The sequence below is a fragment of the Thunnus thynnus genome, chromosome 17, assembly GCF_963924715.1.
Source record: "Thunnus thynnus chromosome 17, fThuThy2.1, whole genome shotgun sequence".
Classification (NCBI taxonomy): Eukaryota; Metazoa; Chordata; class Actinopteri; order Scombriformes; family Scombridae; genus Thunnus; species Thunnus thynnus.
Window position 1 is genome coordinate 19,147,487 of NC_089533.1, and position 27,263 is coordinate 19,174,749.

Sequence of the window (27,263 nt, forward strand, 5' to 3'; positions counted from 1 at the left end):
TTTCGTTGGCTCTACACTTTAAGTCGGATTAAAACAGACCTCGGAGCATACATGAGTACTACCCGTTTCAAACAACCTGTGACTCTTTGAGCTATGATGAGATCATCTTTGTATTCAATGCTAAACCTGGCATTTGCGCCTTGTTTAGAAGGCCATAAAAACAACAAAGCTAGGCCTGTTGTTTTGCTCATTTTTCACTGCTTCATATTTGCCTGTGAAGCATTTCATGTTAAGTAATGGTGTGTTGTGTATAGGCCTACTATTAATAGGCTACATTGTTTATTTTCAAAAGTTGCTCATTTTTTGGCACAGAAGCTAGATTTCAACCAGATTTCATTGTATGTGTTTGTTTTAATAGAAATTAAGGAGTGTGTTGTTCTTTAATTCAAGCAATGCTTGACTGGATGTTCACATTCTTTGATTTCCTTTTACTGCTGATTTGTGTAAACAGCTGCTTGCACATTTGCTATTATATGTGAGCTGACCATGGTACTGAAGCAACAATGGCTGTAATGAATGCATGAGGGATATGTTATATGTGCGATTTCTGTCTGATGTATATTATGTCATGCAGTATGTTAACACCTTCCCTGCTGTTTGGGTTTATGTTTAGTTTCCACTTTGTGCAATAAAATGATTAATTAACAGTGCCGTGCACTGTAGAGCAGGTGCACTGCTGGCTCTGCCAGTGTAAATATATTTTAGCCTGAATATGATAAAATAGACAGGTTTTTGTCTATATTGTTGTGTACAGCCTTTTATAGACTGAGCTCTGTTGGTTGAGCATGTTGTATAGGCAGTGTTTTGTTTTGATTGCCATTGTAGTGCAGAATGTTGCTGCAATGTTGTTGCTGTTTTTTCAGTTTTTCTGTTTGTTCTTTTTTCTACGTTTTTATAGCCTCCTTTTTTAAATCCTTTTTTTCTGGGAAAAGATGGCCCACCCACTTTTGTACTGGCCAACCCAAAATACAATTGCCACCTACGCCTCTGGACCAGACTTACACATTTTCTAGAGCGAGCTGAGTGTGACATATAAGCAGGAGAGGGAAATCGAGAGGACTGGGTTGCACATAATGACAGCTTGTTGGAGAACCTCACCGATGGGTCACAGTCGGTGAAACTGTACTTCTCTGCCGTTGTTTTCATTGATAGGTCTAAAGATGGGTGGAACAGAGTGATTAAGGCTGTGTCTCTACATTTTCTTATCGACCACTTATGGCTAACTGTGGGAATGGAAATGAGGTTTTTGCACATGTGGCAAGTTTTACAATGATTGAAGTTTATAAAACAGAACTACGCAAAAGAATGTATATCCATATTTCTGTCTTTCGTGATTCCACACAGAGTTGTATGCATCTGGCTCTAGGTTGGACTTTGAACTGACACTACAAATAACATCACTTCTCTCCCTGGATTTCTTTGGACAGACTGTCTGGAGTAATAATCTCTCCATTTGATGACCTCTGTAGCTCATCCACTAACACTATTTGTGTCTAAGACCTCACACACACACACACACACACACATAGACATGCACACTAGGCCAGACAGCCACAGTCTGAGCCCAGCGGAGATTGACCCCAGGAAGTGCTGGGTGTTCCCATTAAGCTCTTAATTCTTGTGTTGTTAAATGCATCTGTGGTCTCAAAAGATGTAAACGCACTGAGCGCTATAAGATAATGAAAACTCAGTGGATACTCATGACTGATGGCTGCAATCACCTTGGTGCAATGAAAAATGGATCGCACTGTGAAACGGAGCAGTGTGATAAAAATATCATGCTGCGAAATGGACGGAAATGTGTCATCCTGTCATCGAAAAGTGGCGCATGGATGCTGTCTCTGTGGAGAGCCGAGTCAATCACCTCCTGTTAGAAATGACAAGCAGAGAGACAAAACAAATTATGTAGATGGAGACATGTGGCTGACAGGATGCAGAGAGTGGACCAGACTGACAGATACATGGGAGCAGGAGAAAAAAAACAACACAGTGGCAGTTTGGTGAGATCACCAAAGATGAAAAACTGATTTACGGTGTGAGCAGCAGACAGGTGAGTAGATGGACAAATAACCAGACCAGACATCATGACAGACACACACTGAGACAATGGCACCGCTGACAGACAACCAATAAAAGGCAGTTCAGTTAATGCATCACAATTGCATCAGAAAGAGAGGGGCAGGAACTTTCAGGTTGACCATAGAGCGAGCAGCTGCCTGTGAGTGCAGCTCCTGATTTCTACTCATAGTCTACTTGTTCATCTTTGCTGTACGCTTGAGGTAACTCATTATTCAACACTATGTACAAATGAGACATTTGGACATGGACACCGAAATGGCAAGTAAAATGCACCTCTGAAATAAAACTGGGGAACCAGATGGCGAGGCCTTGAACATGGCTTAAGCACCACTGCCTGGTGCTGGGCTAATGCTACCAGACAACCTCCAGAGGCTTCGCTTAGTACTTCTTGTCGATATGACACAAGCTGTGCATTCTGCCCTAAAAAGAGAACTTGAAGACGCTTTGTCACCAGTGAACACTACTTTGGAGCAAGTTAAGTCCTACTACAAGTCATACAATGAATGCATTCACAGGGTTGAAGATGGCCTAAATGACCACAGAGACCAACTAGTGTGTGCTGCGCACATTACAGAGTGAAAACACATATGTAAAAGGGAACTTAGACGATCTCTATAACCATTCGTGGAGATCCAATGTGAAAGTGGTTGGCATTCCTGAAAATTTGGAGGGTCTGGACCAGGTCAAGTTTATGACTGTTTATGACCCATGTATGGTGTGCATTGGTGTAAGATGTGTGTGTGAGTGTTGTATGGTGCAAAAAAGTAAAACATAACAAAACTAAGGTAACATGACTAAACCAAACCAAAACAGGTAACTGGAGGGGAGAGCAGAGAGCTGTCCACAGCAGCAGCCACAAGCAGTCAAAGTAGAGTGACATAGCCTGTTAGCTGCAGCCAGGCTTTATCCCCTGCGATCACCAGTGCCAGGTGCTCCTAGTTGGTGCAACAAGCCACCTATAGACCAGAACAAACAGGTAAATAAGCAGCAAATCTCCAAGATGACAGGGGTCATCACAAGAGGAAGAAGAAGAGCAATGACTTAAAAAAAAGAGAGAAGAAAAAAAAAGTTAATTTGTTTGACTGAATTGTCATGCTGCTGAATCTGATTAACGAGAACTTTTAATCAGCAAAATGTAAATGTCTAGAATCTGCATCCCTGTGGTATAGTTTCTTTTTTAATGCTTTCCTTGACCTGTGTTATCTTTAGCCTACATACCCTAAAGTTAGAACAAACGAACAAACAAATTTCAAAGAGGGGAGTTGTTTGTTTTAGTTGTTTGGTGAACGCTTTAGAAGTTTTTTGTTTTGTAATGCCTGCGATCATCCTCAGTTGGATAAGAAGATCTAGGTTTCGGGTTTTAAGTGTTTTTTCCTATTTCCATAAGGGGAGAGGGGGAATGTTTTTGGGGAATTACCATGGCATCTTATTACTTTGAGTGTTACGAATGGCCTAGAATTATTTTTCATTGTGTTTTCTCACATGCAGCCGGTGCCCTCACACTGTTTCGGATTACAAGCCCTGTATGTCTTTTAATATGGCTAACATAAATGACGCTGATGGAATCCACCCTGAGGATTATATCTTGGAATGTAAAGGGGCTTAATGGTCCTTTTAAAAAGAGCTAAAGTTTTCTCTCATATAAAACAATTTAAACAGATATAGTGATTCTACAAGAAAAACCGGAAGAACATAACAGACTCTGTAAAGTATGGGTTAATTATTTTTCACTCCAAATTTAATAGTAGGTCCAGGGGTGCAGCAATACTAATTGCCAAAAGAATGCAGTTGTTGTATATAGTTTCTGGATCTCTTTTTCAGAAACCTGTCATCTTAGTAAATGTTTATGCCACTTACTGGGATGATGTCCACTTTGCAAATAAGGTTTTGTCATCTGAACACACACCAACTGTGCTATTGATCCACTGCTTGATAGGTCTAGCAAAGGCCTTCTCACTATTTATGCAACATAATGGTTATGTGGACTCTTGGAGATTTTTGAACCCTTCGGCTATGCAATTCTCTTTTATTTCTCATGTCCATCACTCTCTTTCGGACTAGATTATTTCTTTATAGATGGCTCATTTATTCCAATGGCTAGACAAACTGAATATACAGCTATAGTTATATCAGACCACTCAACAGTGACACTAGACCTTTCCTTTAAGCATTAGAGAACGACCTCTGTAGAGACTTAACCCCCTTCTGCTTTCCAAATTCTGCAGTTTTGTATTAACTAACATAGACGTGTTCTTAGAGACTAATAAAACCAAGTCGTTATCATACTGTTTACTTTGGCAGACTTTAAAAGCTTGCCTGAGAGGTCATATCTACAAACCAATCAGAACAATTAATACTTAGGACATGCGGCCTCTATTATGAATATGGTGACAAGGTGAGCCGGCTTATGGCCCACCAGTTGAAGCGCCAAGCCACATCACGACTTATTCCATAGATATAAGACACACACCAAAATATAACAAGCAATCTAAAAGAAATTAATAGTACTTTTACAGCCTTTGATCCCTCTCTTTACCCCTCGGAATTCCCCTCAGATATAACGAATATGGATGGATCTGATTTTTTGACAATTTGGAAATACCAACTCTCCAACCAGAGGAGGTCGAAGATTTAGATCTGGCTCTTGGGCAGGAAGACATTAATAATGCTATTATGGCAATGCAGAGTGGTACAACCCCAGGCCTTGATGGCTATCCGACAGAATTTTATAAGAAATTTATGGATAAGTTCACACTAGTTCTTCTAGAAATGTCTCAAGAATCTTTTGAAAATGAATCCTTACCTTACCCCTTTCACAGGCATCTATTTCACTTCTTAAAAAAGACAAGGACCCAACTCAATGTGGATCATACCGCCCCATCTCACTTTTGAATGTGGATGTCAAAATTTTGTCTAAAGTACCGCTGTACTGTTTAGAGCTCCCCTCCCTAAGATAATCTCAGATAATCAAACAGGTTTTATTAAAAATTGTCACTCTTTCTCTTATATTCATCGGCTGGCTGGTGTGCTTTTTTCACCCAGTGACTCTCCCAGTCCGGAGGTTGTTATCTCTTTAGGTACAGAGAGGGAGTTTGATTGAGTCAAATGGGTGCACTTGTTTAGTGTCTTAGAAAAACTTGGATTTGTCCGAACATTTACAGCCTTGATTAATATTCACCTTTAGCATGCATATAGACAAATTACTCTAAATCTGATTACTTCCCATCAACACGTGGCACTTGCCAAGACTACCCATTGTCCCTGCTTCTCTTTGCAATCGCAGTTGAGCCTCTTTCTATTGCATGTAAGTTAACCATGTTATTCCAAGGCATTAGGAGAGGGGGCATGGAACACTGTGTGTCTCTATATGCTGAGGACCTCTTGCTTTATGTTAACGACTCAACAGCTAGTGGCCCTGCAATTGTGTCATTATTAGGCCAATTTAGAGCCTTCTCCGCCTAAAAACTAAACCTCCAAAAAAGTGAATGCTTTCCTATCAATAACTTAGCCCTACAGATCCAGCAGGAATCTTTGCCTTTATATTAAACTCAAGATGGTTTAAAATATCTAGGAATATACATGAGCCGCTCTTTCACATTTCTGTTTGAAGCTAACTATATGCCTGAATTTAGCCAAATGAAGGCTGATTTTGAGAGATGAGAATACAATCATTGAAGATGACTACACTTACCAGTTTTCCTTCCTCCTTCAGTGCTTGCCAGTCTTCTTATCTAAGTATTTTTTTTAATTCAGTCAACCAATCTATAACTTCCTTTATTTGGGAAAACGAGATCCCAGGGGTTAATAAGTATATTCTCCAAAGAGGTTGTGAAGTAAGTGGACTGGGCCTTCCTAGCCTTATTAATTATTCCTGGGCATCCGATATCAAAAAGGCACTATTTTGGCTCCACCTGCCTGATACACACTGGTGTCTGCTTGAGACAAAGGGCCCTATTTTAACAATCTAAGCTCACGGTCTGAACCACATGGCACAAGTGCGTTTAGGGCGTGTCCGAATCCACTTTTGCTAGTTTAATGGCGGAAAAAATGGTCACAGAGCCGGGCACATGATTCAAAAGGATTGTACTTAGTCTCTTAATTGATCATGGGTCTGTTTTAGGCATAACATGCAATAAACCAAACAGAGTGTCATCTCTCATTCCCTTTAAAAGCCCAGTGCACTTGCACCTTGGTGGATTGCTATCATAATGGCGATTTGCCAAGTAATAAGAAGGAATGCTTTTCTGCAGAGGAAACGGATCTCCTCATGCACAAAGTGAAAGCACGCAAGCAGACCATCTACAGCAACAGCAGGGTTCCACCAAAGTTCCCTGAGGTGAAGCAGGCATGGGAGGATGTAGCAGTGAGCGTGTCCTCATCTTCTGGCATCACCAAAACAGCCGCAACATGTTGAAAGCAGTGCAATGATGTCAGAAGACAGGGAAAACAAAAGCTTGCTGATCACTGAAAAAAGCTACTGGAAACGGGAGGAGGACCACCTCTGACCACTGAGGATCTGACATCAGGAGAGGACATCGCTGCCTCTACCCTCAGTGCTGAAAGCATTGAGGATTTTGGGGGGCTAAAGGTGGGTGTCCAAGGTAATTCAATGATAATGCAATGATAATGCAATGATAACAATAAATCAATGTGTACAAACCATGCAGGCTTCTTACTAAAAGTTGTCAGTGCTCTCCAAGGTGCTGATCATGCTGTTGGCAGCAGCTAGGAGCTGTCTGAGCTCTTTTTTTCTCCCCCACTCACAGTAGTGGAAGGCTCCTGCCAGCGGGAGATTTCAGCTAATACTTTATTTAGTTTAATCATTGTTTTCACCTGTTTCCTAGAGCATATACATCCTCTGTTAGTGTGTTCTGGTTGCTGAATCTTGAAATCTGCTTTCATGTGTGAGTCACTGCCTGTCAAAGAAGTTAGCCCGTATTAGTTCTGTTTGTTATTTTCTGTGCCATAGTTTGACGGTCACCAGTACTTAGATATCATTGATGGCTGTAGTGTTTTTTTGTTTTGCCAAGTGAATAAATCTCCTTAACTGGTGTTCTGCCTCTCATTTGCACTTGGATCCTCTCTAGACTCTGATAACAGTGAATCCCCAGAGTGGCATTTGAAAAACATTTGTAAAATGCAATGTAATTAAAAATGTCCAAATAAATGCAATATTTGGACTTTTTTATCAGTTTGCTTACCAGGCTACAGATGACGCAGCTCTTCTGCCAGCTGATCCCTTCTTGCCTGTGCTGCTGCTGGTGTATTTGGGTTCATTGGCATATATAGTTCAGCATGACGCCTTCTAAAGTCCTGTACTGTGTCCTCATCAACTTCCAAGGGACATCCATGATGTATGGCAATGTTATGCAGCACACAACATGCCACAAAGAATGCTCAGATGAAGGCTGTATTGTAATGTTCCACCTGACTTATCCAAACATCTGAAGCTTCGTGTTTTCGATTGATTGACAACTCACACAGTATTGTAGGCATGATTAACAGTGTAATCAGCCATGTCTTTAATGGATAGCCATAGTCCCCTAACAGCCACCCCTTCAAGGGGGGATCCGTCTGGAAGACTGCAGTAATGACAGAGTTGTCCGGTATAAATGAGTCATGGCTTGATCCAGGATAATTTGCGAATACATGTGTAACTTTACATTGCAAATCACCTGGATGCTGATGGAATGGGTTCCCTTACAGTTCACCTATATCAGAGCGTTCTCTGATGGGGCATGTAGTTGCTCGTGCATGCAATTGACTGCACCCAAGACCCCAGGGAACCCAGAGTTCATCCAGAACTCCTATTTAACCCATTCTTGGCTGGCAAGTGTCATGGGGAATTTAATAAATTCATTGGCATGTCGGACTAGGCCTGATATAACCGCATGAATGGCTGAACTTACGGCAGATTGGCATATGCCTCCAACTGAACTCAGGGGATGCTGGAATGACCCACTAGCAAAGAAATGGAGCACAGCCATGACTTTCACAGCATAAGGACAGCAGGCATTAGTCTCCAGCTCATCTGCGATTGCAGATGTCTGTTACAGCCCTGCATGATGGGCATAGTTTATGGCCACAGGACAGATATGTGGCCCTTGGCTGGTGGACCCTCTGCCTCCACTGTCTCCTAATCCTCTGTCCTGAGCAAATGCACCGATATTTAACTGAGGAGTTCAATGAATGATGTTTTGTTCAACTTACATGCTCTTGTATTGATGTAGCAGAACCTTTAGACAATGGGGTTTGAATGGTTTCATGTGCATTAAGGATTTATACACCAACAACATATTTGATAGTTTTGAAAAATATGGCCTCTCACATAGTAGTTTCTTTAAATACCTGCAGATTGACCACTTTGCCATGGAAAAATGTCCCTCTTTTCCTGATCTCCCACCTGCCACAGTGTTGGAAAAACTCACTCTTAGCTTTGATGATAAAGGACTGATCTCTGTATTATACTTTCAACTGATGTCTTTAGTAGATCAAAACCTAAACAAAATGAACTTGGTTGGGATCTGAATGAAGAATACAGAATGAAAGCACTGAAGAGGGTCCATTCCTCATCATCATGAGCTAGACTGGGGCTCATACAATTTAAAGTTTTGCAGGGTTCATTTAAGCAAAGCCAGGCTTGGTGACATATATCCTTGGACAGCAGTTGGCTGTGACAGGAGCTCCTTCTCTCCAGCCAATCTAGCGCATGCATTTTGGTCTTGCCTGCAGCTTGAAAACTACTGGGCAATGGTTTTTAAAACCATCAGTGAGGTTCTTGGGGTGACATTAAGGCCTTGCCCGCTTATAGCTATATTTGGTACAGCAGATGAAACTTTGGATTTAAATGCAAAACAGTCTGATATCATTGCATTCACATCACTTTTGGCCCGTAGGAGAATTTTGCTGGTCTGGAAATCTACCTCCATCTGCTGCTGCCTGGCTGGAGGACATATTTTTTCTAAAACTAGAAAAGATTAAATTTACACTGAGGGGGTTTGTGAAAAAGTTTTACTCAAAATGGGAACCTTTCTTGTTATATTTTGAAAATCTTAGGGAACTATCCACTGGATGAGGGCATTTGATTGTAGTTGGGGCTTTGCTTTTTGCTTTTTTTTCTCTCTCTCTCTTTTGTTCTCTCCTTTTAAAAAAAACCAAAACATGTATGTGTATATGCATATATATATATATATATATATATATATATATATATACATACATGAACATTGATTACCTCAAAGGATGGTTGATGCATTGTAAATGAGTGTATTCTGAATAATAACATTTGGATATGTGTTGGCCTATGTCTTGGAAGACTGTAGAGGCATGGCTGTGAAAATGCGCACTTATATTTGTGAAATGTTGTATTGTGAACACATCAGCTGCCAAGTTGTGTTTGCGGAGGGTGGATGAGGGGAATCTTGTTTTTAAAAAAAAACAAGAATGGAGGGACATGTAATGCATTACGCAACCTGTATTGTATCATTCCTTCAATAAAAACAAAAGAAAGACAGGGGTGACATGCCACTGTGACATCTGGAGAGAAAGTTGGCTGTTGTTGGGTCACATGTCCAGCCTTTGGTTAACTACTATCAGTAATAAGCGGCTTGGGCAGAGAAGACAGGCTTAATGAAGGCTAAGCCATGCTTACAGCTTCTCCCAGTGGTCAGCGGTCAGAGGTTAGCTGCTTAACAGCGGGAAACTAAAGCAAAACACATTTCAAACAAAGTGGAGGACATACATAGGAGAGTATATTAAAATCATCAGTTATTAGCATATTTATTGCACTACAGGGGTTATACTTATGCAAAAAAAGTGATTTTTTTAAACAGTTGTGTCCTGCAAGAAAATGAATGCTGCAAGAGGGAGTCATGCAAAGTCACTTTCAAGGCCTGCATTTCCCTTGTATCCTATTTTCATTCAAAAACAAAAGAAAAAACAGAGGCAGGTAGAAAAAAGAAAAGGAATGGAGAGATGCAAAGGAGGATAAGAGAAAGAAAAAAACAGAATCAAGTGAAGTGAGGGAGAGAGAGATTTCCTGTCCCATCCAAGGGCATGGCAGTGCTCATGTTCTCAGTCGGCACCATCTGCTCCAGGAGCCTGTCAGCCTGCCAGCGAGGAGAGCAGTACAAGCCTCCGCCAAAACAAGCCGTAACACCATCACCACCATAACAAATAAACAAACAAACATCACACACAGACAAGCACACACATGCATACACACACACACACACACACCACAGAGCAACACATTAATTCTGCTCCGACGAGTGTCTGCAGTAGAGTTCCAGCTATTAAAAATCTGCAATCTCTCTGGGTTGGCAGATATCTGTGAGACAGCAAAATGAATTTTCCAGGGGAGAGTAACACGATGATGCAAAATAATTACATTTCTACAGGAAATATGAATGATGGTACGGTCCTATGAGTTGCATCCAGGTGAGCGCGCTGGGCCGGCGGCTGGCTGAGTCAGGCCCGGGGTGACAGCGCATGAGAGCACCCACGAGGGACCGGCAATGTGTGGCAATGTGCTGCAGTCAGCTCAACTGATGTCTTGTTTCAGGGTGTATTTCTGTGTGTGTGCTGAGTGTGCATGTATGTGTGTGTTTATGTGGCTGGGTCGGTGTGTATACAGTACAGGGAGTACTGAGAGTTTGTGTGTTCCCAACTGCTGAGTCTGTCTGTAGCTGGGAGGAAGGAGGAAGGGAGGGTAATGAAGTAAGGTGCACCAACCAAACAATATCACATTTAGCACCTATACACACACACACACACACACACACAAACACACATGTGCTCCCAAACAAATACTTTAACACCAACCCCAGGTAAGCTGGTGTGATGGATAATGCAGGAGTAAGTGACATGAATACATATCAGTCTTGTAAACAGTCATTCATTCAGAGACACACAATATGTCATATAGATGTAAACACACACACATTACTTTGACCCACTTATACCACCGCATGCTACAGTAGAAACTACAGTCGACCCAAATATCAGCTGACATTCATCTCTTTGTAGAGGACTGGAGGCATCTGTCTATTATGCACAACTGTCTAGAAGGCAGAGAAATGAATCGCTTGTCAACACGTTCGATAGATTTGAGCAGATGGACACTCCATCACTCTCTGGCCCTTGTCGCTGAGCCTCGCAAAAAACACCTGACCTACACTGTACCCTCTCAGATCTCACAGATTGTTACAAGCTTCCCAACAAGCAAAGACGAAGGGCAAAAGTGAAGGTATTATGGAGAACAAACACTTACACAATATGACATAGTTAAAGAGTTAAGAGCTAGAAATAATGACATTGCTTGCTGTGTTTTGCCTATAGGACTGACTCACCAAAATTACAAAAAAAAAGAAAAAAAAAATTCTCACTAGCTGTTGAATTTCTTAATGTAATTTTTCAAAGCTGTGAGCACCTGAAACAAGATCCCATTAACCTTTATTGTATTGGAGTGGAGGCGGAAATCTCAGAGATAGATATCTCAAAACCTAGACAAATAAAACTAAACTATCCATACAGTTTGATACAACTACAGCTAGATTTTAATATAATATTTTTTGCGTGAAGCAAGTCTTTGATATTTAGACAAAAAGATGGTAACTAAGATAACTGATTAGTAAATGTATAAATATTCATATCAAATAATCCATTAACAACAACAAAAACATGGGAATAGAGTAGATGTTTCTGTTACATTCAGCTCTTGTTACGTTTCCATTAATTGAATTATTGTATAAACTTGATTAACTGAAGTCCTTGAACTTTTGAAGATCTAGATTTCTTGATATCTACTGCAGCAATAAGGCCATACAATAAAGCGTTCCTGCCAAAATCCCTTTTTGTACTTGTTTGAAATGATCAAAAATGAGTCATTAAGATCCTTACAGGTGACTGCATGTGTTAGTTGAGAGGTGATACAAATTTACATAAACTGCCATGTATAAATATTGCATAAAGGCAGTGGTTCTCAACCTTTTCATCTCATTACCCCTTAAAACAAAGCTATACTTTATCTATTAACAGGCTCTCATTACTGGTTGATACAAATTGTGAACAGTGATCCAAAGAATCATTTTTGTTTGATTCATTTCTTTTCTTTTTTGGGGTAAAATTATCCAGTAACTCACAAGAAAAAAAACAAAGATTTGCATAATCTTATTTTTGTGCTGCAAAATCTGTTTTGTCTTCTTCCTTATCCTGTTTACCATCTTGCAACCTTTACCTTGGTCTCGACCCCCAGGCTGGGAAACAACACAATCAGCTAACCAGCTCTCATGGGGGCTGCTCTCCTTTGACTATCCCCCTCTCCCTCTTCTCCTCTCTGAGCTCAGGTCTCAGCCCTCCGCAAGTGACACCCACACTTCACCCCTCTGTTAGGAGAGAAGAGGTGCATAGACAATTTGTCTGTGAAGATTTATTACAGAAGAAGGCACGATGTTCACAAGTGGCCAACAGCATGCATGATTCATGGCACAAACGAACTGCTGTGGTGTGGTTGCAGCACTGTGGCTTACAACGTGTGTTTCTCTGGTGCCTCTATGCAGTGTTTGCAAGTCTCTGTTGCTGAGTGCTGTACATACCAACAATGCCACAAATTTTACTGTGTCATACACATTTTCTTTATTCTTTATGATTTTTTTTCCCCAACCTGGCACCTCCTTATGCAGTATTCCAGACACTGTGATCAAAGTGCTGTTGAGGAGCTGCTGTCCTTATCGTTCTGGACGTGTGCGATGCCCAGATGCTCAAATCTAACTGCATTACCAGAAGTAATAGACAATGTGAGATATTCACAAATACTTTTTATTATTCATTATTATGAAATCAATTGTTTTGCCTTTAAAAGTTTTGCATGCATGAAATGAGATGGTAGATGTGACTGCGCGCTGCAGTTTTGCATACTCCTTTATTCCTGCATAATATTAAGGCACTCACACTGACGCTTTCTCAAATTACATGGAATATAGTTATACTTATTGAGTTTAGCTACTGCGCACATCATTTATATGTGAAATCATTTAATCAAGGAGTTAATTCCAACTGTGAGGAAATGTGAAATATATGTAAAGATATGCAAAACTACTGAAATATATCACCATGTAGCCACAAACCAACCCCAAACTTATGTCCAAGACTGTCATAGCAGAACTATTTCTCTCATTTCCATACCATTCACGATGATACGTTGAGAGTGTGTGAGCGTGTGATGGCCGACTATCAAAAAAGTCTCGCACTCCTCCTCCTCACGGTCAGCCGACGGCTCTGACCCTAGCCCTTGCTCCCATAAGCACTCTCTTTATGGATCTACTATTGAAACCCAGAGAAAAGTCCATAGCAATATATTTCCCCTCTCATATCTATCCACTACAATCACTAACGATCTCCTTCTCCCCTTGGGCTGCAAATTATCGGGAAACGCCAACGACTAGCTGAGCAGTAATTTGTGGAGCAGCGGAGCCTCATCCCCTTGACCTTCTCTCCCTCTCTCCATCTGAGACAGCCAGCCTCTCTCCCATCAATTCCTCTATTCAATTTTTTTTTCCCCCCACTGGTGAATGTCACCTCCTTTCTTTCCCCCTTTTTTTTCTCTCACTTTTTCCTCAACCTTTCTTTTTCTCTCCAACCTCAATCTCCTGTAATGATTTACACACTGCCTCCACTATAAGGACAGAGGGAAAAAAAAAAGCCGATCTTAAATAACGAAATTAATTTTTTATCAGCGGCAAACTGATTGATAATTCAGGGGGAAAGGCTGACAGCTGTGGGGCCGCAGAAAAAAAAAAAAAAAAAAAAGAAATACACAAGGTTTGTGTGTATCAAGTCTCTGTCAGGCCATGCAGCTGTCAAACTCACGCTGAATTATCAACCCGCAGGCCAGCTCTCCTGCAAAATCAGTTTGAAAGAATGCACTGCAGAACACAACAACAAAAAAAAAAAAAAAACCAAAACAGTAGCGCTGGGTGCCATCACATGACTCAGGAGAGTGTATTCCAGCAAGAGAACTGTTAAATCTGATCATTGATATGCTGAACACACGCCTGCCTCTCTAAGAACAGATAAGGAGTGTGGACATGTGTGCAGATGATGATTCAAATTATGTTTTAGCAGAACAAACTCATCTTTTGAGTTAGATGCAATCTGAGAAGCTTTTCTCAGCAATTTGGCTGAAATACATACAGGAGGAGGAGAGTGGTATGATAAGAATGAGTCAAGTTGATACACATAATAGTGGGTGAGAGTGAGCATTTCACTGTGACACCCACATCCTCAACATGAAGACCTGCAGTGGGCTGCCTGCTCGCTATGGCAGACAGCATCGATTGATCTTTTGAAACCCAGAATAGGCTGCAGAATGAGAATATTTTATATACCAACACATATACACATCATAACTAAACTACAGACCTGCCACACTGCACCCTGACAGGTTTAGTCGTTCCAGTTTGTGTCTTATATAAGATTGTGTCATGCCGGTGTACACGGACAAGATCAAGATTACCTTACTGTCACCCCCCCCGTCCCACACACACACACACACACACACACACATGACACAGCTAGTTAAAACCTAGTTTGCAGCTGACTTGGTGTGATTTTTTTTTTTTTTTTTTTTTGGCTCTGCCTGTGCCTGAGCCTCAGAAGTACAGTCATTAGCCCAAATTGATACTATTCTCTGCGCAGCTATAATGACATCTTCCATCAGCTAATGTGAAGTCAGACGGGAGCTTTCATTATCTACATTAGCCCATGAACAGTAATCAAATTGTATCATTTTACTGTCAGAATTTCAATTTCTAAACACCCACAAATGTCATGGCAAACATCATCCCGGTAGATACGCTGAATAGAGCGATCTCTGGTCTCTCCTACATTTGCAGGTTAATTGCTAGACCTGTTAAGCCTCCCCATCTGACCAGCTGCTATGTAGGCCATTGATCCCTCCAGCTGGCCGCTGCCACGTGACGCCAGCATCTGGTTTCTAGGCTGTGGCAAAGGTCATGGGCCTTCTGTCCTCTCTACCTTACGCCTGTTTCACTTACACCCAACATACAGACACCTGGTGCTGTGAAGAGTACACAGCCAGGTACACTGAGAAAGACAGATAAATCAAGGAAGATAGCACAGAGTGGCACAAATAGATGTATAGATAAGGCAATAATGCCAAGCTTTGAATGTTTTTCTTCATAGCGAAAAGTCTAAAGACACGTGGCTGGATTTGTTTTGTTAGGGCTCTGGATAGAGGATAAAGTGAAAGCAAGAAAATGTAGTCACATAATGAAATAACCTTGTCCCTTTTGTACCACAACTCTCTGTTTGTGTACTAAACCCAACACCGAATGAGAGAAGTTGCTAGAATACTGTCAAGCAAGCAGCAGTTACGCACGTATGTGTGTGTGTGTGTGTCCAGCGTTTCTTTTTGCCATTCTTATTTGATTTTCTGAATAAGACCATTGTTACAGAGAACAAATGCTTGTTATTCCCTTCCACCACTGCAATGCAGGGCCAGCACAGAGCTTTGAATAAGACTTGCAAACAAAAATAACAGTGATGCTAAAAAGAGAAAATACTATTCTTGAGTTTTCATGCTGATTTAAAATAAGTTTTGAATAATCAAGTCAGTGAGAGAATATCATTTGATGAGAAGAAATACAGATACATTTTCAGAAATGACAATTATTGCTAAATCATTTCATTCCAGAGATCGGGCAACCAGAGAGAGAGAGCGAGAGACAGAGAGAGAGAGGAGAGTGGTATGTTAATGCATGCAATAAAATTTTTAAAAAAAGAAATAATTAAAAACAAAAACAAAACATGACCTGTTCATCAGTGTCAGTCTTGCATCGTGACTGTGGGTAGACACCATCACACTCTGAATATCGTATGGATGGATTTACTTGTGGGTGGATTAAATCGTGCTGTAGAATTTGTCATCTGATGTGCTAACAAAAACTGCACTACCAATATATGGCAAGTCAAATGCCACACTGATTCACTGGCGCTTTTCTGAAGTTTTCCAATAATGATATCACTGGGTAGAAGTTTTGCGGCTGTTTGTTCTGCCTCGGGCTGTATGTGATGCGCAGATAAAAGGTGATGGAGAGGCGTTCACTCAACCGCATCTCCGAAGATCAACAGTGCACAACCCACACACAGCTGTGCTGATGAGGAGAGCCCTTTACTAATAATACAACACTGTCCTCCCAATTTGAATGGACACAGCCCGGGGATAACAGAGAGAATAAGAGAGACGGGGAGAATCTATTAGTTCTCAGAGCATGAATGCTGTAAACTTGCATTAGAGTTTCTTTTTTTTTTCTGCAACTCTTCCCACTTCTCTTGGGGAAACTTTTTTTTTTCTCTGGATGGAAACATAAACTCATGAATAAACAGAAGGATGGTGCATGTGAATGTGAAAACACATGGCTTGAGCTAGTATAAATGGAGCTGCCTCTGCCACACAATGCTTTAACTGGATTTTGAACAGTCGTATCTGAACAGAAACAGTCTAACACCTCAGGAACTGGAGGTTCACTGTGAGAGATTTTTGGTTTTGTTCTTGTTGCAAGGACTGCAATGGTTCTCTACAGGTTTATTGATGACATTTAGTCAATTTTTAATGGATTCACTTGTATCAAATTTTGCTCACCGTGCACCATGGCATCATGTTGGATCAGCTCTCTCTGTGGTTTGTATCGATGTGTTCTGCCCACAAGGCCATTCCTTTATGCCTCTGCGTGGTAAGACTTGCACATTATTGGAAGCTTTCTAAAGCTGCTGGTGATTCAGAAAAATAAGGTTTTTTAAATTGTTAAATTTATGAACACAATTGTTGAGATGGTGTAAAGCAGTTGATAGAAACTGCTTGAAAAACTGCTACAATGGGGAGTCAACAGAGATTGTAGATAGATGATAGATTGAGAGGTTTTAGTACAGACACATGCATGTACAAGTAAAGTAGGGATGACTTTGGGTGCTTTCACAAAATATTTACACAGATGAGATTTTTGATAAATCATCACCAGTAATGTGGATATAATGACCAAGTGGGTAAAGGCAAATAGTAGAACAGTTAGAACAGTCTGATAACTTCAGAAAATCACATAACTTTACTGTAATGCAGCTTTTAAAACCAGGAAAAGACAAAACTTGTGCTATATCATGATATTAAGATATCCAAAATCTAAGACAATATCTAGTCTCATATAATGATATCGATATATTGCTCAGCCCTGATGAAAAAGCTAACTCACCTACCGTACACCGCTGCTTTTCTTTCAAAAAATGATTAACATTGAGTTGAAGGGCTGCCCAATAACAAAGGCTGTTTCAGGCTTTGTGTTATTTGGTGCAAGTAAAGTGTAATTCCAGCACCGACAACAACAACAACAGTGTCAAGCCTATGTAGTCTGTCAGTGTGGAAGAGGAGACCTGTGAAGTCCAACCCTTAGTATTGATTTATGTGAAGATCTGGGTCAACAACATGCATCTAAGGGTGCCTTTCTTTGTGCCAGCGTTACTCACTGTTTCATTCAGAGACTCCACGTTTTCTTTTGAGTGCAACTCCAAGAAAAGTTTCCACAGATGCTCTTGAAGACAATCACATGAAAACACTGGGGTGCAGCACAAAGCTCAAAATGCAAGGTATAAAAACTTGTGTCATTTAAGACTAAGCTCTAGCCCAACAGTTCCAAACCTCAGGAATCCCAAAAGGGGTCATGAGACATACACAGAAGAAAAAAAAAGCACATTTTTTTCCTGAATATTCTCTAATGTTTGCTTTCTTCCTGTGAATTAGTAGACAAATTATTCAAATAAAACAAGAACAGATAATCTGTTCATAACTGAACTGGTCAGAGCTGGTAGACTCATGCAACAAGAGATGAAGGATTGCAAGTAGACTTACCGTAGCTTTGTTTTAAGGGGTCACAAGATAAAAAGTTTTGAGACCACTGCTCTAGCCCAAAGAACAGACAGCTAAATTAGGGCAAGGCAAGTTTATTTTTAAAGAGCCTTGCAAGAACAAGGCAAAGTGCTTTATATTAAATATATAAGGTTTTAAGAAAAGAAATTCAATGCAATATAAAAAGTAACATAAAAATAGGATTTAAAAAGAATAAAATAAAATAGAATGTAAATTAAGGTAAAATAGAATAAAACAGATTAAACAGGAGTATAAAAATTATAGTGCAGCTATATTGCAGTGTGAGATATGAATAAATAGTCCCAAATTAAATTTAATAAAAGAACTGAGAGTCGGGGCAGACCTCAAGTTGTCTGGGAGTTTGTTCCAGATGATACATAGTGCATAAAAAGTGAACTCTGCTTCCCCACGTTAAGTTTTGACTCTGGGGACAGAAAGCAGAGATGTCCCAGATGACCTGAGAGGTCTGGACGGTTCGTGACGTAGCAGCTGATCAGAAAAGTATTTTGGCCTTAACCTGTAGATTATAACCAAAGGAGACAATAAAGACTGGATTTATTCTCTGTACAGAGCTATCTGTCTATTTAACCTCATTTTGAATCAAGGAGGACGAATGAAAATGTCTCAGATGAACTTATAACATCACCTTTTTTTGGGGATGCACCGCCCACAGTCAGCCTGAAAAATATTAACTTTATTCTACAATATTTAATCCTAATTTCATACTGGGGTATATGGATGCCACATTATAGCATGGTAGACTTTGACAGTGGCTTTCACAGTATATGACTGATATGTCTTGACCTGCATAATAAGGGCAGCATTGACAATCACTCACATGAGCATGAGTGCTGTTTTCTCTAATTAAGGGTATATACTTTGGGCCACTTTATGCCTTTCTTGAGCCTCCCTCTAATTAGAGATCGAGCATATGTTTCAAGGACACTTTGCTCAGTGCTGCCACGGCACAAGGTGTGTGGGAACATGCAGGATTTGACAGTCTGAAATCCACTTTGCAAAGTGAGGAAGGTGTTCTGTCTAATCTGAGAACGACCTTTACAGACAGAGGAAAGATAAAGGTCACAATTAAAAACCTAATAGACTCCATTATGCCCCCTTAGCCTCTCTCCGTATCTCCATCACCCCACATGAGAGTGGGTGTAAATATAACTGTGAGCAATAACTGGCAATGAAACTCTGATTTTGTGACATCACTGATAATAACAGAACACTGAGAACAAATTGAGATGATAGAGAAGGGAGGCTCAAGGGAGGCTTTTTCACTTTGTCAGGGAAAGTGAAAAAATCCTGCAGGTGTCTTTTACAGTATGCCACAAATAAGCAATTTACTGTTGATCTAAAAGGAAACCCTACTTCCCCGTCTATTTGAAACAAGAGCAGAGAGCTCAGTGAAGCCCTCCTGATAGCCTCAAGTCAGCCAGGGTCAGATAAAGCAGCAGGAACAGAACACAAATCGATAGGTGGAGATAGGTCAGGAGTTACTGGGAACAAATAAAGTCAGGTTAGGTCAGAGCTGAGAGAAGTTCATCTAACAGTGCACACAGGGTGTCCCTTAAGCTACCAATTTCCTTTTTGCAGCTGTTAAAGATGGAATATTTTGATCTGCAAGCTTCACTTCACTTGAAAACTCTCTTGCTCTTCTAAAAAAAAAAATCTATTTTTGCCTCTTTAATCTTCCAAAATGATTGAGAGGCCATAAAGGAGAGATTTTGGTGTGTATTACCACTGTGCTGCTATTCAAATAATGTCACCATCAAACAAGACAGAAACATACAATGACACCAGATCACTTTCGGGGTGTGAGATGAAAGCGATCACCAGCAGGTGTTTCTATCACAGATGCATCAGCTGCTGATATTAAAGAGTGGGCATTGTGCTCAGCGCCATTCAGTCTGCATTTCCTTCCATCGCACTGCTCTCTAATGTGGGAGGGTCACGACCACTCAGCCGGAGCTACGTCTCCCACCAGAGATCAGACAGACACAGCGGGCCGTGAACTGTGACCACACTTCCTTAAATAGCACACACAGATGCCTGCTCACACGGACGCGCAGTGAGTCACTAGGAAAGAGCTGATAATGCTGCTCACGGTAGTGGGGAGAAAAATGACTGTGTTGGTGATACTTTTTCAAAGTTTAACTTTTCTGGACCTCACGCATTCGTCTTACTCCTGCCAGCTTGTTTTATATCTGCGGCAAACATGATTCATCAAAAATTAAACCTTTATGGGCGGACAACCCACAATAGGCAATGCTGATATAATATTGTTCATTCTTACTCTTAAAATAATAAACTTTCCAGAAGTTGTGCTTCTAATATTTATCATTTAAAAAGTTATCTCTGCTCTTTCTATATTAATCTCAGACTTACTCTTATACTTAGCCCTGATGAAAACATGGTCCCTGTCTATTTCCTGAGATTACATAAGTATACTGTGTGTGACAGCACTATGAGACAGGTTTGTCTTATAAAGGTTTGAGTGCTCCCTCTGTGTTTTCCAATTCAGAGGGATTTAGCTGTTTTAGGAGCTTTGCCTGTCAAATAATATGATTTCTGAGGATGGAATAATTTGTATTTTTGAGAGAGTTCAAGTAAATATTTTAATAAAAAGTGTAACTTTGGAGTGTTCAAATTAATCCTGCATACATAAACACATATCACCAATTGGTAAAGTGTGGTGTGTTTTATATCATTAGTTGCACAGTTCAGCAAACCAGCAATCAGTGGGAAAGTCCATGACACAGCTCCATCACTTAGAAACAACAGCTGTTTACTACACATGGATCCACTGGGCTATGACAAAACACAGAGATTAAGGCTATGCATGCTACTGATGGTACACTAAGTGGTGTTGTGTTCATTTTGCTGCAACACTGCCCCTTGACCATCTCACGCCAGCGATCACACGCTTCAGTTACTCCCACGTGCCGACATACATGGTCACACTCGACTGTGCTGTTCACTGTACATGCGCTCACACTGCTGGGTGGCCGGTGCCAGCTCACCCCTCTGACAATATTGAAGCTTCAGTGAGGTGAGACACTGGTCAGTTTGACTTTGCAGATATTGTGCAGTATTGCATTTTGAATCCCTGGCAGGCGGTTTGCTTTGATCGATGCACAAAGGCTTGTAAGAAGCAGAGTAGAACTGGCACCTGTGAGGCACATTGAGTTTGAATTGACAGCTGCTGAGCTCTGAGGTGTGTCTCTAGTGTAGGCAGGCAGCTGAGCCTCAGAGACCTTTTATATTCCTGTACAATGTTGAAATACTGGAGTTCGATAGACGGCCTGCCTTTAATAAAGCTAAGGTGACATCAGTAGACTATAGTGGAGTAGAGAAAGATATATTAAATTAGCCTTACTGAGGGTAAGGCAATAAAACCAGTTTTTACAATAGCTAACATATTGGATAAGTAGAAAAGAAGCCTACTGTATTCTCCCATTTCACACTTAAAGCCTGAATTATGTAAACTCTCTGTACTGAGTGCCAGAGTATGTCAGAAATCATTACTGTCCTAGTTATCAAATGCCTTGTAACAGGAAGACATTTGACAACAAGATCCTTTGGGTATGCTGATATTCCAAAATGGCGAAGTACATTTTTAAAAACATAAAGGAGTAAGGAGGATCCACTTTACAGGGGATGCTGTGATGCCTGGTCTTCAACTATTCCAAAAGCATCCTGAATGCAGAACGAACAGGGCTTTTAAAGAGTAAATATAGAGGCACTGTTTTATGTGCATGTAGAGTACCCACAGGCCGTTTGTGAAGATGTACTACTGCAGAATATGGCAATGCCCTGTCTTCTGGGAGAATACAGCTTTTAGCATTCGCCTAAGCACAAACATCCAAGAACTTTCAATGATGAAACTCCACTTGTGTAGCTACAAACTGACAGCAAGCGTCTCTCTGAACTCCTGATGTAATTGAAGTTCCTGTTGAGCAAATGTACAAAGCAATCCTAAAATAAAATAGGCTAAGAAGGCAGCATACTGATGGAATCTAATTCCTGTGTTTACATGGTCTCATTGCTGCAGCAAATTATGCTTACAGAGGAAAAGTGAATGAACGTCTACAAGCAGAAACATCAAGCCGCTGAACAATGCTTGACCCAAGTTGATTGAACAGGGGGTGGAAAAGAGAAACTGAGAGGTGGAAGCTGGCAGAGGCACACAGACATAAATTGACTGAGTGAAGGAAGTAAGGCAGGAGGGAGTGAAGGTAAGGGAAAGAGAGGAGTGGTAAATAATTGAGAGTGTACAGCATTGAGAGAGCTCTGACTGACCTAGTGCAATATTTTGCTCATTTCCTACTGACCACAAGGGTCCAAGAAATCACTGAAACATTACCTTTAACTTGGACATACGCTGGTTCCCCCGGCAGCCAGAATCGATAGCCACTGATCGTCCTCCTTGCTTAGCTGTTAAGGCCATTACCACTGTTGTCTCCATCGATCACTAGAATACTGTGTATGTCCTGGTCCCAGCTGACGATAGATGTCCTTCACCTTCTCTCTGTCTCTCACCCATCTCTGGAAGAACTAGGACACACAGCAGACAACAGAGGTCAATAACAATTAAGTCAAGGAGGAGTCATTCGGAAACGTCACATCAACCTTATCTCCTGAAAATAACCTTTATATAGTACTAAATTGTTTTGACAAATACAAACATAATTGCTGCCTGGATTATGTTCACTTTTCCAGTCCAGGTAATAATACATTCTTGGAGCACAAAGGAGTCAGATTTGGGTAGATGATGGTTTAAGTGCAGGACTTTGACGCTGAAGACGAAGGTTTGTGTCCTGTGTGTGGTGAAGTTTAGGCGACTAAATTATTTTTTGGTTAAGGTTAGGGAAAGAAAATACTTTCTCATGATTTAACCAATTTGCTTGAACCAATCTTATCCCTGATATATGACCTATTAGGTTCTTGTTTCATTCCAATCTACATGAATTGCATGATGACAAGTGACTTTTTGGATTACCAAAAAAATTCTAAAACATTGCTGACCTTTGGTTACCAAAAATGTAAAATTCTTGTTCCAGGAAGCAAAGACTTTGTCAGCAGCCATGATGGCAGCTCTGCACTACTCTGTAAGCACAGCAGTGCTTTGAGCTTAATACTAACATCCTCAACTTAGTTCAGCATGCTAATAACATGAAGACAAAGTACAGCTGAAGCTGATGGGCATGTAATTAGTTTTGAAGGTTTTTGTTCAGCAAAAGTGATGAGCAAATAAACATTTTGACCTAATGACGGAGCTATATGGAAAGTGACTTATTACAATTCATATTGATTATTCATCCAACTATTCATCCAATAGTTGTTAAGACATTAAATTGAAAACCGGAGTCAATTTTCATGGCAGTGCTTGAGGAAAAGTCAGGGGATCACCAGTGTACGTGGGATTCAACCTCTGGGGATCATGAAGGTTTGTATAAAATTTCATGGTAATCCATATAATACTTGTTGAGATATTTCAGTTTGGACCAAAGCTGCTGGCTAAAAATGTTTCCTCGTTATGTTCATAAAAAATATCACAGTCCTTGTATTGTGTGTATGCTACTGCTTATATGTAAATTATTTTGTATTATCCTAATCAGTTTGTTTTCATTCTCTATTTACATAAGAGGTATAAGAGAATATAAAAGTTAAAGAAACATGACAATCAATTCAAAGGCTCTATTCACTGAAAAGTGTAAACTGCATATTAATTCAGCTTGTTCTACTTGAACATTTTTCGCTTCAGAGCTCAGGAGCATCTAAACGAATTCACTGTACATTAATCAGTTATTTACAATTGACTGCTGAAATAAAACATTTAAAGACATCGCTGATGTGATAGGATAAGAAAGCTGAAGAAAAAGCCTGACTGCGCCTACTCTCATGCTTATGACACAGTACACAGAAGAGCGTGGCAACACAGTCCTTTCTCCACAAGTGAGTACATCTATCCATTAACCAACTGTTGTCAGAAAGTTTCAAGCTTCAAGAGCTGCAGTCAGAATCTGATCGGAGTACTTTACCAGACAACATATCCTCCTACAGATTTAGATTTTTAAAACTGCGTTCAAACTTTTCACTTGCTCATAGACAGATCTCGCTGAGGTTAGTGAGAAAAGAAAGCTTGTGTGAAAAGTTCAGGCTTGTGAGAACAGTGGGCTTTATGCTGGGATTGATTTTAAAGTAGGTAGAAGGTTCTGGATCCAGTGCTTCTGAAAAGTCTCCACTGGTGTCACGAATCTGTAGTTACCTCACTGTTATTTATATTTCAGAAGTGAACACCTTCTAATGTTTTGCTTGAAAAAAGCTTACATTTCTTAAACTATTAGTTATGATAAACCATTTAATAACACAAACATGTACATTTCGGGTTGTAAGTTGACTGTAATAATAAAGATTTAGGTTGTTCTGCATTACAGAATGCATGACAGGTTGTGCTTCAATTCCAGTAATGAAGAATTACACTGCAATATGATTCATTTTTGTTACAGTAATGGGATTACATAACCACTGAATTTCACTATGTACTTTCTGCCAAAGCCTAATTGAGGATTCAGTAAAGCACGTCATTGTAGACATGATCCAAGGAATATTTGCTAATAAAACAAACACCATCATCATCATATTAAATACAGTATGTTGTTCAGGTAAACCCTGCATTGATATAGAGGCCTTGTACAAATACTACCATAATCCTTCCTGCCAAAACCAATACCCAGACACACAGCATTACACCGTGTGAAAACCTGTTTGCAAATTTCTTAAGACAATGATTTATGAGGCTAAAACAATGAGAATTAATCCATTGTTTACTATTGTTTGAAGTTAACATATTGGTGCATAAAGCTAAAAAGACATGAATAATGAGCAAAGAGAGAGCAAAATTGTAATGTTAATAAACTAGTCAACACATAGAGGATGAAGGCTTTCACTGCCATCCGTCATAGAAAATAGAATTAAAATTTAAAAAAAGAGAAAAGAAAATCAAATGTGTCACTGAAATTATATCTATGATTTCCTTCTGGAAGTGTTTTATTTTCCAGCAGTTCTTGTTATTTTTCAAGTGCTGTTATTAGGGCAAAAGCTATTTGAGAGTCTAACATACTGTAGGAGCTTCACTTGCAGAGATGAAGTAAATTACAAATTCGAGCCATGATGGTTATGCAGGGCAGAATCCGGCATCAGCACTATCAGCAGGTATGTGCCCCGTTAGGACACATTATATAACAAACACTAAGTCAACTCCCCGCAGAGCATTCCTCTCCTCCTTCCTCTGAGGGTCAGGAGATGTTAGCAGCCTGGAACATCAGCCACAGACATAAAACTAAAAACCACCCAGGGAAACACATACACACACACAGCAGAGCGGTGGGTAAGGTGTACTCAACCACCTCTGAAATCACTTCCCACGTGAAAGGTATTTGCTCAGAAGGAAGAGGATTGTTTGTGAGAAATGGGGAAGCTGTGAGAATGTGTGACGCACGATTGATTGTGGTTTGAATAGATGCTCTCGTCTCAGTAAGCAGCATTTCCCCCACTGCTTGAATCTGCCTGGCTGATGATGCATCAAAGCTCGCGCACATTGATTATATTAAATGCTGGCATGTCGTCTTGTTGTGGAAAGTACTGTGTGATAATAGAGAACTCAGGGACAACTTTATGTGCAGATGAAATAAAATGAGGCCTCAGCAATCTTGAAAAGTTGCAGTCTTTAGTATGAAATTCCCTCTTAGCTGCACAGTGTCTGCATGCTGATCAGCGAAGGAGTTCTGGTAATACAAACAGGAAATTTCAAACTAAAAATACTGCAATGTTGGAAGATATCCACTTAATTTGTCTAACACAGACTGCTGAAGTCTCATGCTGACTTCAGAAAAACTTTTTCAATAGAATGAGGTCTGTGTATTTTTTCCCCAAACACTTACATCAGAGGTCCAATAGGAAGGGATCTCTAAATGGCCAAAATGAATAGAAGAAATGATGACACCAAGCAAAGCTTGTTCCAATATTCATTTAGGCACCTGACTATTGTTTCAGGACAGACTTTTCTAGTTTTTGATCTCATATGGTAACGAGACTAAGAGAGTCTACAGTTATACTGGCAAATAAGTGAGCCTGTATTCAGGCACAGCATTCCTTTAAGTTAAATGCTAACGTCAGCATGCTAACATGCTGTTAACATGTAATAGGTATAATGTTTACCATGTTAACATCTTAGTTTGGCATTTGCGACAGTATTTAGTAGTAAACACAAAGTACAGCCATGGCTGATGGGAATGTCATTAGTTTTGCAGTTTTTGATCATAAACCAAAGAATTGGACACAACCCAATGTTGGCACTAGATGAAAAGTTAATGGATCACCAAAAATATTATGAATATTATTTGGTGTGTACCAAATTTTGGACAATCTATTTAATAATTGCCAAGAAATTTATTCAAAACTACAAATGTCAATTAACCTCATGGTGCTAGAGGAAATGTCAGTGGTTTACCAAAGTCATTAGGATTAATTAACTGGGGACCGTGAATGTCAAAGTCTTGTGCCAATCCATCCAATAATTGTTGAAATATTTCAATCTGGACTAAATCAGTGGACTGACTGACTCACCAATGTTGACATCCTGAGAACCACCTTAATACAATAAAAATAATAAAATACACAACAGAGTGGCACTAGTGGTTCAGACTTCAGACTTGATGAAGTTCAACCAGTTTAATGTTGTGAATCATTAACTAAGATGCTTTAATATTTAGTCCAGGCCCACATTCATTCACAAAGCACAAAGATAAACTGAGACATTTTGTAAGGCCTGAGGAGACTTGAAACTAGTACATGGACAGCGTTTTGAAGAAATGGACTTTGTGGGTTTCGGAAAAACAGAATATTTGATGGGAAGTAAGTGGAAAGGTGGAAGCATAGACTCATCTGTTGACATCTTTCCTCATCACCTATTTAAAGACAATGAATAGAGAAAAAGAAAGAGAGGGAGAGAGAGAGAGAGAGAGAGGGATAGAGACAGAGAGAGAGACAGAGAGAGAGAGAGAGAAAGGGCAAATTAAATATTAAACAAAAAAGGAGGTCTATTTTTAGAAGCAAGTGGTGGTGGTTGGGGGGGGGGGATGTGCTTCAGTTGTATTATTGATGTTGCTGTGCAAGTGGGGGCTCTCCGGTTCTCGCCTGAGAGAAGCCTGGCAGAAGTGTGTGTGTGTGTGTGTGTGTG

The 27,263-nt window shown here is 40.2% G+C and overlaps 1 long non-coding RNA gene across 2 annotated transcripts in view; it reads right to left on the reverse strand.

The window, feature by feature from the left end:
* The window catches only part of LOC137168173 (uncharacterized), a 106,608-nt gene that overhangs the window by 18,125 nt on the left and 61,220 nt on the right, over positions 1 to 27,263 (reverse strand). Inside the window, exons 2-3 of one of the 2 annotated variants that reach the window (XR_010924247.1) lie at positions 22,386 to 22,576; positions 1,722 to 1,867 (exon numbers count right to left, since the gene is read on the reverse strand). This is a non-coding gene — a long non-coding RNA (uncharacterized lncRNA). The remainder of the gene's footprint in view (positions 1 to 1,721; positions 1,868 to 22,385; positions 22,577 to 27,263) is intronic. The other variant, XR_010924248.1, reaches the window with a different exon arrangement.